General features: G+C 35.7%; 1 pseudogene; it reads left to right on the top strand.

Moving 5' to 3' along the window:
* Positions 1 to 5,063: 5,063 nt before the first annotated feature.
* LOC121498624 lies at positions 5,064 to 5,992 on the top strand (annotated as a pseudogene).
* The last annotated feature ends 6,275 nt before the right edge of the window (positions 5,993 to 12,267 follow it).

The raw sequence follows: 12,267 nt of genomic DNA, 5'->3' as shown, positions 1-12,267 counted from the left end.
ATTGTTAAGCTTAACGAAAGTTGGACATTATTTATTTACTTGTTTATTGTCTATCTACTGCTCCTCATTCCACTAATGTATAAACTCTACAAGAGCAAACATCTTGGCTCTCTTGTTTACCACTATAACCTTAATCTCTAGAATAGAGCTCAGAGTCTAGTAAACATTCAATAAATATCTGTTGAATAAATGAATGTATTCCCAGTACTTAGCAGAGTGCATGATGTTTAGTAGGCAATCAAGAAATATTGATTATATGGAAAAAATACTGAATGACAAACATTAAGGAATAGCATAGTAAGGTAAATATTAGGAATATGTGTGAATATTTTCAATATCATTTTAATGACCCCTTAGCACTATTACTATAAATTTTGTAGTTAACATTTGACTCATGACAATGTTTCTTAGGGAGCAAATACTCAAGCTCCAGTAGGGTATGTGAAGTTAAAGGACAATGTGGCTGTCCATGACCCTCAGCAAACCAACTCTCTGGTTAGAGTTCACAGTGACTGGTTAGGCTGAAAGAGAGAACAGGATGGGAAGGTGAATATAATCTTTGGTATCCAATGCAGAAGATTCAGAGAACAAACCAACAAGCAGGGCCTATAATTTTAACTGAACAAAAAATTAAAATGCAAGGTCCCTTTTTCAAAAAGAAAAGGATAAGAGTCATTAAAGGTAATAAAATAAAACTCATTCCTTTCTCTGTGGTTTCTTTCTTGACCTGTCATATCACTTCTATTTGCTATTTAATGACACCCTCACCTGCCATGGAAATACTCAGAAAGTGCAGATCCTTGTAGGAGCCCAGGGACTCCATCTGCACCCTAGTAGACATGAGGCCACCACTGCCAAGACACCTACCTGAAGCCCCCTGACAGATCCACAGACCTGGGTGCAGGGGGATGTCAACCTCCCCTTCCCACTACTGATGCCCAGTACATTGTGGACCTGACAGCATGCCTCCTTAAAGATTGGAGTTCCTGTAACTGGACATGCTGCCCTCCTGGACCCCAAAGGATGAGTGACAGGATCAACACCATGTAATTTCCTACTGAGAGAGAGATACTGCTGCCATTTCCTGCCCTGAAACACCACTGGGCATGTGTCCTTGACCTCTATCCATCCCAAGTCCTTGCCTAGGGCCCACAGAGGTCAAAGGGGGATGGAAAGATGAGAGTCTCATATGGGTGGCCACACCAGGCAGAGGGCATCAGCAATCATGGAGCAGGAGAGTGAGGAGGGTGCAGGGCATGAGGGAACAGGGAGTTGGGAGCTGGCCGGAGAAACCATCTTGAGGAGGAGGAGAGTGTGTGAACCAGGCTCCAAGTCCTGGCCACATGCTCCATTGTCCCATATCACTTCACTCACAAGATGTAAATTTACAGATAAAATTCTTATGAATTTCAAGACTGGAGAGTCAAGCATTATACTTCAACAGTGAAACTTTTCTTAATATGTGTGACCACTCTGGTAACAGGTCCATGAAGATGGCCTGGGAACAGACTTCCAAAGGGAAACAAAGCCAGGAGCTAGACCTTCTGGCTCCTGACAGGACTGTGAGAGGTAGAGTTGAGGGATGGATCACAGGAGCTCTTTCTACTGGCTGGCCCACATCACTACAACACTTCTAACTGCACTGTCTAATCTCTGTACAGACTTGTCATGTGCTTTGGTTTCTGATTTCTACTGCAGATGAACTTGCTGTAGTTGCTATAAGCCAATGACTGTAAAAGAAAAGGAAAAGAAGCTGGAAAGATAGCAAAGCATTTGGTTCAGTCACTTAACATAAAAATAATGAAGGAGAGAGAAAAAGAGAAGAACAAAGACAATCTTCCTGGGAAAGGTAATACTTATTTGAATCATGGCTTTCTGGCTTTTCAAAAGATGACATATTATATCCATTTAACTACCACAACTTGCTAGTGTAATGGGAAGCTACTTACAAGATGGGAAATGTCTCAAGGAGAAGGCATCCTTAATATTTGTTGAGTGCAGTCTGTGTGCTAGGCTCTTTGTAAACATTATATTTGGTTTTCACACACACACACCCACACACACAATCTAAAGCAGACATTATCCTCATTTCTCAGTTAAAGACATGGAATCTAACAGTTATTCTAGGTCAATTATTATTCTGGTCAAAAACAAGTAGCTAGTCAATATAATGGCAGGAGATGAGGCAGGACAGAAAAAAATGTATTTTGTACGTAGATATCCCTCAATAAGCACATAAAAATTGCAAAGTCCAAAACATGTAAAGAAAAGTTAGAATGAATAATAATCATCTGTTTGTATTGGGAAGTTAGGTTTATGAAGACACAAAGCAGGTAATACTCAAATTCACTCAACTGCTGTTATATTATTCATTATTCTTTTTTTCCCTTCACAAATCACTAAAGAGAATATTTTTAAAAGAAAATAAATCCCTTTTAAACCAATATATTTTACTTATGTAGTTATATATTCAGAATAAATGTAGTGCCCATAGCACGAAGTAAAGGTAGAGCTGATTATTATATTTTTCTTTGCAAATGTGTTCCACATATATATTTTACCAAACATTCTAAAAAGCTCATAATAAAAAATTCTGAAAGTGCTTTAATTTATGATTTGCCTATATGTGTACTTTCTCCAGGGAATTTGTCCCATTTTAAAATATTTAATTAGCATCCTTAACTCCTGAGTTTTTCTACCTTAAAATTATGTAGAGATCTTTAGAATGTGCATGTGCATGTGTGTATGTAATATTCAGAAACATTTATTTTAATAATCCTTGTAAAATTGAGACTATTTTAATTCTCTCCGTTTTTTTTTAAAGAAAACAAGTCCATTTTGAAAAGCTCTTCTTCATTTATAATTCTGAAGAGATGGCATATTGGTTCAATTTAAGCAAAATTGGTTGAAGAAATATAAATATACATATACCAAATATATAATATTTGAGCTGAAATCTCAAGTCATACAAATCTATTGAAGAGGTTTTATTAATTTCAAAATACTTAAAAACCTAAGTTGGCTTAAAATTCCTAATGGAGGATTTTGAAGAAGAGAGAATTTTTACAAATAAAATCTCAATATATTTTCAAAAATTCTGAAAATACACATTTGTCTTAAAAATATGTTAAGACTTTGGGGGCAAATTGTCAAAACACATGTAACTCATACTAAAAAAAAAATCCTAATTCTAAAGTGAAAAATCAAACCTCTATAATCTACTGATTGCCAAATTTTAATCAATATATTTCTATTATCAATCCCAGGAAATTCAATTATTCTTCATTTTAGTGAGAAAAAGCAAACCACCATCAATACACTAGTATTCATCTATAACATCCGTGATTCACTAAATCTGGGGTTGTTTGCCACCATTGTTCCCATCTTCTAGAGTAAGTTAAAGTGGTGCTATCTAGTTTCAATATCAATTCTAAAAGCCCTAATTTGATTCATTTCTGATGCATAATAATAAAAAAGACATATAAGAAGTTGGAATTGTGTTCATTTAACAGCTATTAATTACAACCCTGTAATTTGATATCTAAGCAATATTGAATGATAGTTCTAAACCAACTATCTGTTGTCTCTTACTCAAAGCATATCATCAGGGTTCCTGAATAAATAGTCATGATAGAAAGGGAATCCCTGTGGCAGAAATTAAGAAATAAAGTACAGGAAGGATTAACCTCCAGCCTCCCGTGCTTTTATCTCTAGCATGCCTCAAAACCAAAGAGAGAATGCCTAACCATTAAAAAAGATTAAAGGTGTTAATTAGACTAAGAGATAGAAACCTATCACCCTTATGTCAGGGAGACCAGACTAAATCTTCTAATGGATTAACACACACACACACACACACACACACAGGAAGTATTTTATCCACTGAAATTCTGTTGATGATAATCTCATGTACATTTGGAAACAATTTTTGTTGTTCTGATTACCAATTTTGAGCAATATTTTTATAGGCACAGTCATTTCCATCATTCCTATCAAAATTGTTTATAACATTTGATAGTCAAATATAACTAAATGGGGCTTAGAAGAGTAACCAAACTTCATAACAATGAAATTCAGAATTGCTAATTCTCACATGTCCTTTAATTGAGACCATTATGAAGTTAGTATAAGATGATGTGGAGCTTCTTCTATTTTTCTTTCAGGAGAAACACAGAACTTGTTAGTCACATATATTACCTATGTGACATCTCAAGATGGATTTGAAATCTCTTACCATTCGGTGTTAGAAGAAGGGGAAAGTATTGTCCAAGATAATAATTACCTTTTAAGTAAGTCATTTTGTCTTTTTATGTTTTGTTGTTTTAAAATTTATACATTTCTATTGTTACAATATAAGGAAAAACAAGCACATGTATTTTACATAGCGTAAAGTGTGCCTATTATGGTAATGTGTTTACACACATATATATGTATACATATGTATGTATAAATATATACACATATATGTATTTATACATATCATATATGTATATACATCCACGTGTATATGTCTGTATGTATGTGTGTCTGTATACACACACACACACACACACACGTATTTTAGGTTCTTTTTTTTTTAAATTTATTTATTCAAGAGACACAGAGAGAGGCAGAGACATAGGCAGAGGGAGAAGCAGGCCCAATGTGGGACTCAGTCCCAGGACCCGGGGATCATGACCTAAGCCAAAGGCAGATGCTTAACTACTAAGCCACCCGGGTACCCCTCTATTTTGGGTTCTATAACAGAAGATGAGATGTTCTCTATTTTCTCTCTCTCTTTCCAATGTTAAATATTTTCATTTCACTATACTTTAAAGGTAATGTGAAAGACGATGAGGGTAGAAATCAAAATGTTATGTGAACTAACAACATTTAAACATTTTTTAGACAATTATTTAAAAAAAACACTAAGAACATTACTTTAAAGGAACACTTTGAGCACACCATAGGAGCCAATAAAACCCAAACTAACAATTTTATATAAAGATGCCATCTATATGTCATATGTGTATCTATATGTCATATTTCTGTGTGTGTGTGTGTGTGTGTGTGTGTGTGTGTGTATGCTGCTCTCTCAGAAGGAAGTGATCACATTAGATGATCTCATGGCCCACCTTGGAGAGATTACCTCCTGTCCATCGGTCCCCCGAAATCGGAGGGACTTCAGCTTCATTTTCAGCAGAATGTGCATGATGCAATGATAACGCTGCCTAAACCGGCTGTAAGTCTTAATATCAATGTGCAATTCATAGGTGTCTCAGATTCTAAGTGTGCATCTGAGTGCAGGATCTTTGGCCCGCTAAGCATAACTCTATACTATGGCTGGCTTGTTGATCCCCAGATTTATGAGGCTGGGAGTGCAGTTGGGAAACTGAGTTATAACCAGCTGGTGGAGAAGATTTTCACCTGCAAACACTCCAGGAACACCAACCTCATAACAGAACAGGCCCCAATTGCAGAGCAGTTCCTGGAGACCATTAAGAGAGCTAGGATTTACCATGGTCTGTGTGAGCTAATGGCAGCTGCCATGAAAAGTGAACTTAGTGTCTTCTTCTAAAATAAGCATTTTAGTACTATGACTAAGCATCAAAGCCCCTTGTACCTAATGGTCAGCACCAGGACCTTCTCCAGAAGGAGCAAATAGTATGGGAAAACTACACATTGTGGATGGAGACAGGGGCCCTTGTGACTCTGACTTGTACTTCAGTCATTCCCTGGGTAGGTTGGCAAAAGGTGGGAGTAGCAACAAGGTACGTTGGGCTTTAGCATCTTGGAGCTAGCCCAGCAACTTGACCGAGAGAAGTATATAAAGCAACAAGCAGTCCAGCCTGCACCAGTGTGAGCCTTGTCACGGCAGGAGAGAGGAGCCACATCTGGACACATAGCTAGGGAGAGTTGTCAAGGCAGACTGTGCTCTCCTATGGTCCCTGCCAGTGCTAAGCTGCCCTGCTCCTTCTTTCAGAGGCTATGGCTATGTTGCTTGCTCCCCTAGCTCAGCCTGTGAAATATGCAAGGTAATTTATTTATGAATTGTTAGGGATCAGAGCATGCAATAAATATCAAATTCAGACCCAGTAATACTTACTGAATGCTTATTATAGCAATATTTGAGTTATCTCATTTAATCTTCACATCTCAAGGCAAGAAGTACCATTCCTGCCATCTCTTTATAGATGAGGATACTGAGACACAGAAGAAAGCAATAGCTCACTCAAGATTACCCAGCTAGTTAATAGTAGATCTGAAATTCTAAACAGGCTTGTCTGATTCTAGATCCCAAGCTCTCAACTCCTATACTACAGCTTCATCCCATATTACTTGGGGAAAAAAACTGCTAGCTAAATAAAGACAGTAAATGCAATTATAATGATGTGTATTAGAAGATGTTGCTAAATAAAAAGGATAATAAAATATGATTTAGATGCGAATTCAACTAATTATATTGAAAATCATTTTTAAAATATTTTAGATCCCTTCCCTTATTTGAACTCAAATGATCAAATAATTTTTACCCAATTATCTTATCAGTGCATAGCTGTCACAGCATGGTATGGCCCACTCAACAAGGTGACCAATGAACTAGAATTGCTATAAGCTGAAAAAATAATTATCATGGGTTTGACAAATTTCTTAGCTATTGACTTACAGATTTATAGCATCAGGTCAACGTTGGATGCAAAATTTAGTCCACTGTCTCACTAACAAAGATTAAAGACTTATGATCAGAATCTTTGTGCTGTGTAAATTTAGTATGCAATATCTGCACACTAAGCTAACGGTGGGCTCTGCAGAAATACACTGGCACCCAGATTCTACTGACCTTTATCTTGGACAGCTGCCCTAACTTCCCATGGCTCTGATCACTAGAATCAATGGAACAGGGAGATTTCATCACACTCAAACTCACTTTCTTACACTGTGCCTTTTGACTGTTTCAAGGGCTAATGCTCAGCTAGTCAGGCTTTCAAGCCAGAGATTTGACATTTTGAAATAATAATTAAAAGAGAGCAGGCACTTTCATTTTAATAAGCTTACTTCCATCCTTCAGGGAGAAACTCAGCTGATCCAAATCCAAGAGAATATGCTTGGGTTTCTCTTCTTTTTATCTGTCTCTGACTCTTATACCCAATCTTGACATTACACATGAAAATAAAAGCCAAATTGTATTCCAAGTAATTGTAAACATCCTGATTTTCCTAGCAAGGAAAGGAAAACAAAATATACGAAGCCTAATAAATCTCAGACCTATGTTTGGTGGTTTAATTCTAGTTTGGCAATAATACATAGTTGGTAGAATTTAGCTCTATGTACATGAAAAAATATGGCTCTTTCGAGCAAGATAGATTTTTTTTTTTTTGCGAGTATTGTTCGGTGGTATCTGCCCTCCACTTAGCAGCCATCTATTTAAGAGAGTAGCTTTCATTCACTGATTTCACTTCCTCACTTCCTATTTCTCAACCGATGATATTTTGGCTTTTACATTCCCCTTAAGATTGTTCTCAAAAGCTCATCTTTGTTGGGCACATTCTGACAGCTGTCAACAAATTCAATGTTTCATTTTCATTCTTCCTTAATTAGGATTTGACACCTCTGTCATTTGTGTATATGTGTATAACATCCATACCTATATACATATCCTAGGTCTTACAATATTAAGCCCGCATATCTAACTACTAAGTGAGCGAACTATGGATTTTCCATATTCAACTACAATGCAACATATTTCAAACTGAACTCCTCTTCTTTCCTTCCAAAAACTCTTCTATCGCTCACTGTAAATTGTTCTACCATTTACATAAAAACAGAAGTTAAAACTACCGAATTACATAAAACATAAATGAGGGCATCATTTTTTACTCCTTGCTTTCCCCCAGTCATTCACGTGTTAATTCTGATGAATTGTTTAATGCTCCACTCCTTTCTATTAGTTACATTTACTGAGGTCACCAATATCTTTACCTACAATTTCTCAGTGGTATCCAACTTTCTAACTATTTTATACTGCAGCCAGAGTGATGTTTCTAAATTTCAAAATAATGCATGTCATTCTTCTGCTTAAAATTCTGTACTACTTTCACATTGCTCTTGGGATCAAAATCCTTAGCTTTCTATACTCTAAACCTGTTGTTTCTTCCTCTTAGGTCCCAAAGTAACTTTTTACACCCATCTTCATTTTCCCAAATATCTTTGCATTGCTCACATTATGTTCTACTCATCTTTATGTTTAAATTTAGACATGCATAGGATCGATAAATCTTCCATAACAACTAAGCCTCAGTGAGGAGCTAGAGTGCCCCATATTGTCCCCATGATAACATTTATCACATCAAATCCTAGTTCCTTTTTCAGTTGACCAGATCTTTTTAGAAAAATCTAAATTCAATTAGCCAACATGATACATCATTAGTTTCAGATGTAGAGTTCAGTAATGCATCAGTTGCATATCACATCATGTGCCCTCCTTAATGCCCATCACCTAGTTACTCCATCCCCCCCAACTACCTCCCCTCCAGCAATCCTCAGTTTGTTTCCTATAGTTAAGAGTCTCTCATGGTTTGTCTCCCTCTCTGGTTTCTTCCCAGTTTTCCCTCCCTTCACCTATGATCCTCTGTGCTATGTCTTATATTCCACAAATGAGCGAAATCATATGATAATTGTCTTTCTCTGGTTGACTTATTTTGCTCAGCATTATTCCCTCCACTTCCATCCATGTCAATGTAAATGGTAAGCATTCATCCTTTTTGATGTCTGAGTAATATTCTATTGTGTATATACACACATCTTCCTCACCAATTCATCAGTTGATGGACATCCACACTGGCTATTGTGGACATTACTGCTATGAACACTGGGATGCAGGTGCTCGTCAGATCACTACATTTGTATATTTGGGGTAAATCCTTAGTAGTGAAATTGCTGGGTCATAGGGTAGCTCTATTTTTAACTTCTTGAGGAACCTCCACACAGTTTTCCAGAGTGGCTGTACCAGCTTGCATTCCCATCAACAGTGTAAGAGGGTTCCTCTTTCTCTGCATACTTGCAAACATTTGTTTTTTCCTGGCTAAAAGTAATTAATTAATTAAGTCAGATTACAGCTGACTGATGTGAGGAGGTATCTCATTGTGGTTTTAATTTGTATTTCCATGATGACAAGTGATGTGAAGCATTTTTTCATGTGTCTGTAGGTCATTAGCATGTCTTCTTTGGAGAAATGTCTGTCTTCTGACCATTTCTTGACTAGATTGTTGTTTTTTGGGTGTGGAGTTTGATAAATTATTTATATATCTTGGATACTAGCCCTCTATCTGATATGTTATTTGCAAATATCTTCTCCCATTCTGTAGGTTGCCTTTTAGTTAGCTGAGTGTTTCCCTTGCTATGCAAAAGCTTTTTATCTTGATGAACTCCCAATAGTTCATTTTTGCTTTTGTTTCCTTTGCCTTTGGAGATGTATCTAGCAAGAATTTACCGTGGCCACGGTCAAAGAAGTGGCTGCCTGTGTTCTCCTCCAAGACTTTGATGGATTCCTGTCTCAAATTTAGGTCTTTCATACATTTTGAGTTTATCTCTGTGTATCATGTAAGAAAATGGTCCAATTTCTTTCTCCTACATGTGGCTGCCCAATTTTCCCAACACCATTTATTGAAGAGACTTTTTTTCCATTAGATATTCTTTTCTGCTTTGTCAAAGATTAGTTGACCATAGAGTTGAGGGTCCATTTCTGCATTCTCTATTCTGTTCCATTGATCTATGTGTTTATTTTTGTGCCAGCTCCATACTGTCTTGATGATTACAGCTTTGTAATAGAGCTTGAAGTCCAGAATTGTGAAGCCACCAGGGTTTTTTGTTTGTTTATTTGTTTGGTTTTTTTGTTTTGTTTTGTTTTGTTTTGTTTTGTTTTTTTTACATTACTCTAGCTATTTAGGGTCTTTTCTGGTTCCACCAAATTTTAGGATTATTTGTTCCAGCTCTATGAAAAACATTGATGGCATTTTGATAGAGATTGCACTGAATGTATACATTGCTCTGGGTAGCATAGACATTTAAACAATATTTGCTCTTCCAATCCATGAGCATGGAATGTTTTTCCATTTCCTTGTGTCTTTCTCAATATCTTTCAAAAGTGTTCTATAGTTTTTTTTAGTACAGATCCTTTACCTCTTTGGTTAGGTTTATTCCTAGGTATCTTATGATTTTGGGTGCAATTGTAAATGAGATTGATTCCTTAATTTCTCTTTCTTCTCATTGTTAGTGTATAGCAATGCAATTAATTTCTGTGCATTGATTTTATATCCTGCCACTTTGTTGAATTCCTGTATAAGTTCTAGCAATTTTAGGGTAGAGTCTTTTGGATTTTCCACATAAAGTAGCACGCCATCTGCAAAGAGAGAGAGTTTGACTTCTTCTTTGCCAATTTGAATGCCTTTTCTTTTTGTAGATCACAGCTTTTTAAGATAAAGACTATATACTATACTTCAAAACCTAGCATATAGTAAGCACTCAATAAATTTTTAATGACTGGCTGTCCAATGATAACTGGGGGCGGGGGGCAATAGTTTGTTTCATACATGGATGGCAGGTAAAACTGTTCATTCAGAAAAAATTTCCTTTCTGCAGAGCTCTTTTCATTGAATATTTGAATTTAAATGTTGGAACAACCTGCCAAATGACAGAAACTTGGCAAAGATATAAGCTGGCTCAATTGAGACATATTATTTAGTATGAGCACCAACATTTAGAAAATTGAAATCTCCTTCTGAAATCTTTTAATTAGGTAGTCTTTTGTTGTTGTTGTTTACATATGATATTGCATATCCTGTCACTAATAGAAATTAACTTGGACTCTCTTTGGAATGCACAGTGGTAATTATTCTCACTTCTCAAATAAACGCAGCATAGGATAGCGATGAAGTTTCACTTTAAAACTGAAGTTGGTGAAACTCCAAAAATCCTGAACATTCATTACATGCTAATAAACGACATCATTTCTAAAGATTGCAACCAGAATTTTGTGCCTTGTCAGCTATTTTTACTTCTAAGGCACCAACAAACTTTTTTTCAGTCATGGTAAGCTGTCAACTAACCTGCAATCTTACCTTATTCTAATCTAGGGCTTCTTAAGCATTCATGGATAAACCTTAAGTATTTTGTAAAGATCATAATTTTTTTTCTAAGCTTGTATAAGTATGTAACTATTTATCTGGGGCAGGGTCCAAAGCTTTTGTTGGGCTTCTCAAATAGATTTTCAACTCTGAAGAAATTAACAACCACTGGTATACATTTCATAAGTAAAAGAAAAATTATAATCTATTTAAATATTACCATATATAAAAAGATAGTCTTTGGGAAAGAAAAAGTTAGACATTTGTTGAATGTTTGTAAAATAGTTAAAATTAAATAAAACATTTGTATTTATCTCCCAGCAAAATTATAATCTAGAAATAATATAAATAAGGTAAATTACCCCTGGAATTTTAATTTTTGCATGCAAGTAAAGGCCACAGAAGTGATTCTTCCATATGGAATCTTATTTTCTTACTAGAACAAAAGCACTTCTAGAATACAAAACATATAAAAATGTTTCTACTGACCCCACAATGGTAATTTTCTAGTACCTTCTCCAGATAGTGCTTTAATCCATTCTTCATCTTTTCTGCTAATATGTGAATTTCTCATATCTTCTTAATCAGTCTCTCCATTCCTCTCTGTCTGTGCAGATTTAATATTCCATTTATTCTTATGGCCTAAGGCTCACTGATTAAACTAGAGTCTATTTAGGGTCTAGAATCAAATGAGCATGGAAGTGATTAAGCATGATAAAAAATTTTCCTGAAATATCAAAACACCTTACTTGAAAACAAAGATTAGCATTTGCTATAAAAATTTGTGCCTCAAATCTTAGAAAATTTCCTTAACTGAAGAGAAAATGACATAGATTAGTTAATATGTCCAGAATACCAAAATATTCTCAAAAGGGAAATATCAATTTAAAATATCTTTAACAATTCATTATTAGAATATTCCTTTTTCATTCCAAATAAATGCCTAGAAATGACTTTACAACAAAATTCTATTCTAGACATGATGTGTTTGGGGCGTTTTTAGTTAGTGAAGGGGTAGCACATTATTTTGGTTAGCATTCAAACAACAGCTTGGCTACACCTTAGCCAATATCAGAGAGTAATGAGTCTTAAGATAAAGATGAAAGTAAGTGTATACACCCTTCAGTTGGAGACAATTTCATTTTTGTTAATCCTATTCTGGATG

The sequence above is a fragment of the Vulpes lagopus genome, chromosome 9 (genome assembly GCF_018345385.1).
Source record: "Vulpes lagopus strain Blue_001 chromosome 9, ASM1834538v1, whole genome shotgun sequence".
Taxonomy (NCBI): domain Eukaryota; kingdom Metazoa; phylum Chordata; class Mammalia; order Carnivora; family Canidae; genus Vulpes; species Vulpes lagopus.
The sequence above is the reverse complement of the archived record's forward strand: the minus strand, read 5'-3'. Positions and strand labels throughout refer to the sequence as shown.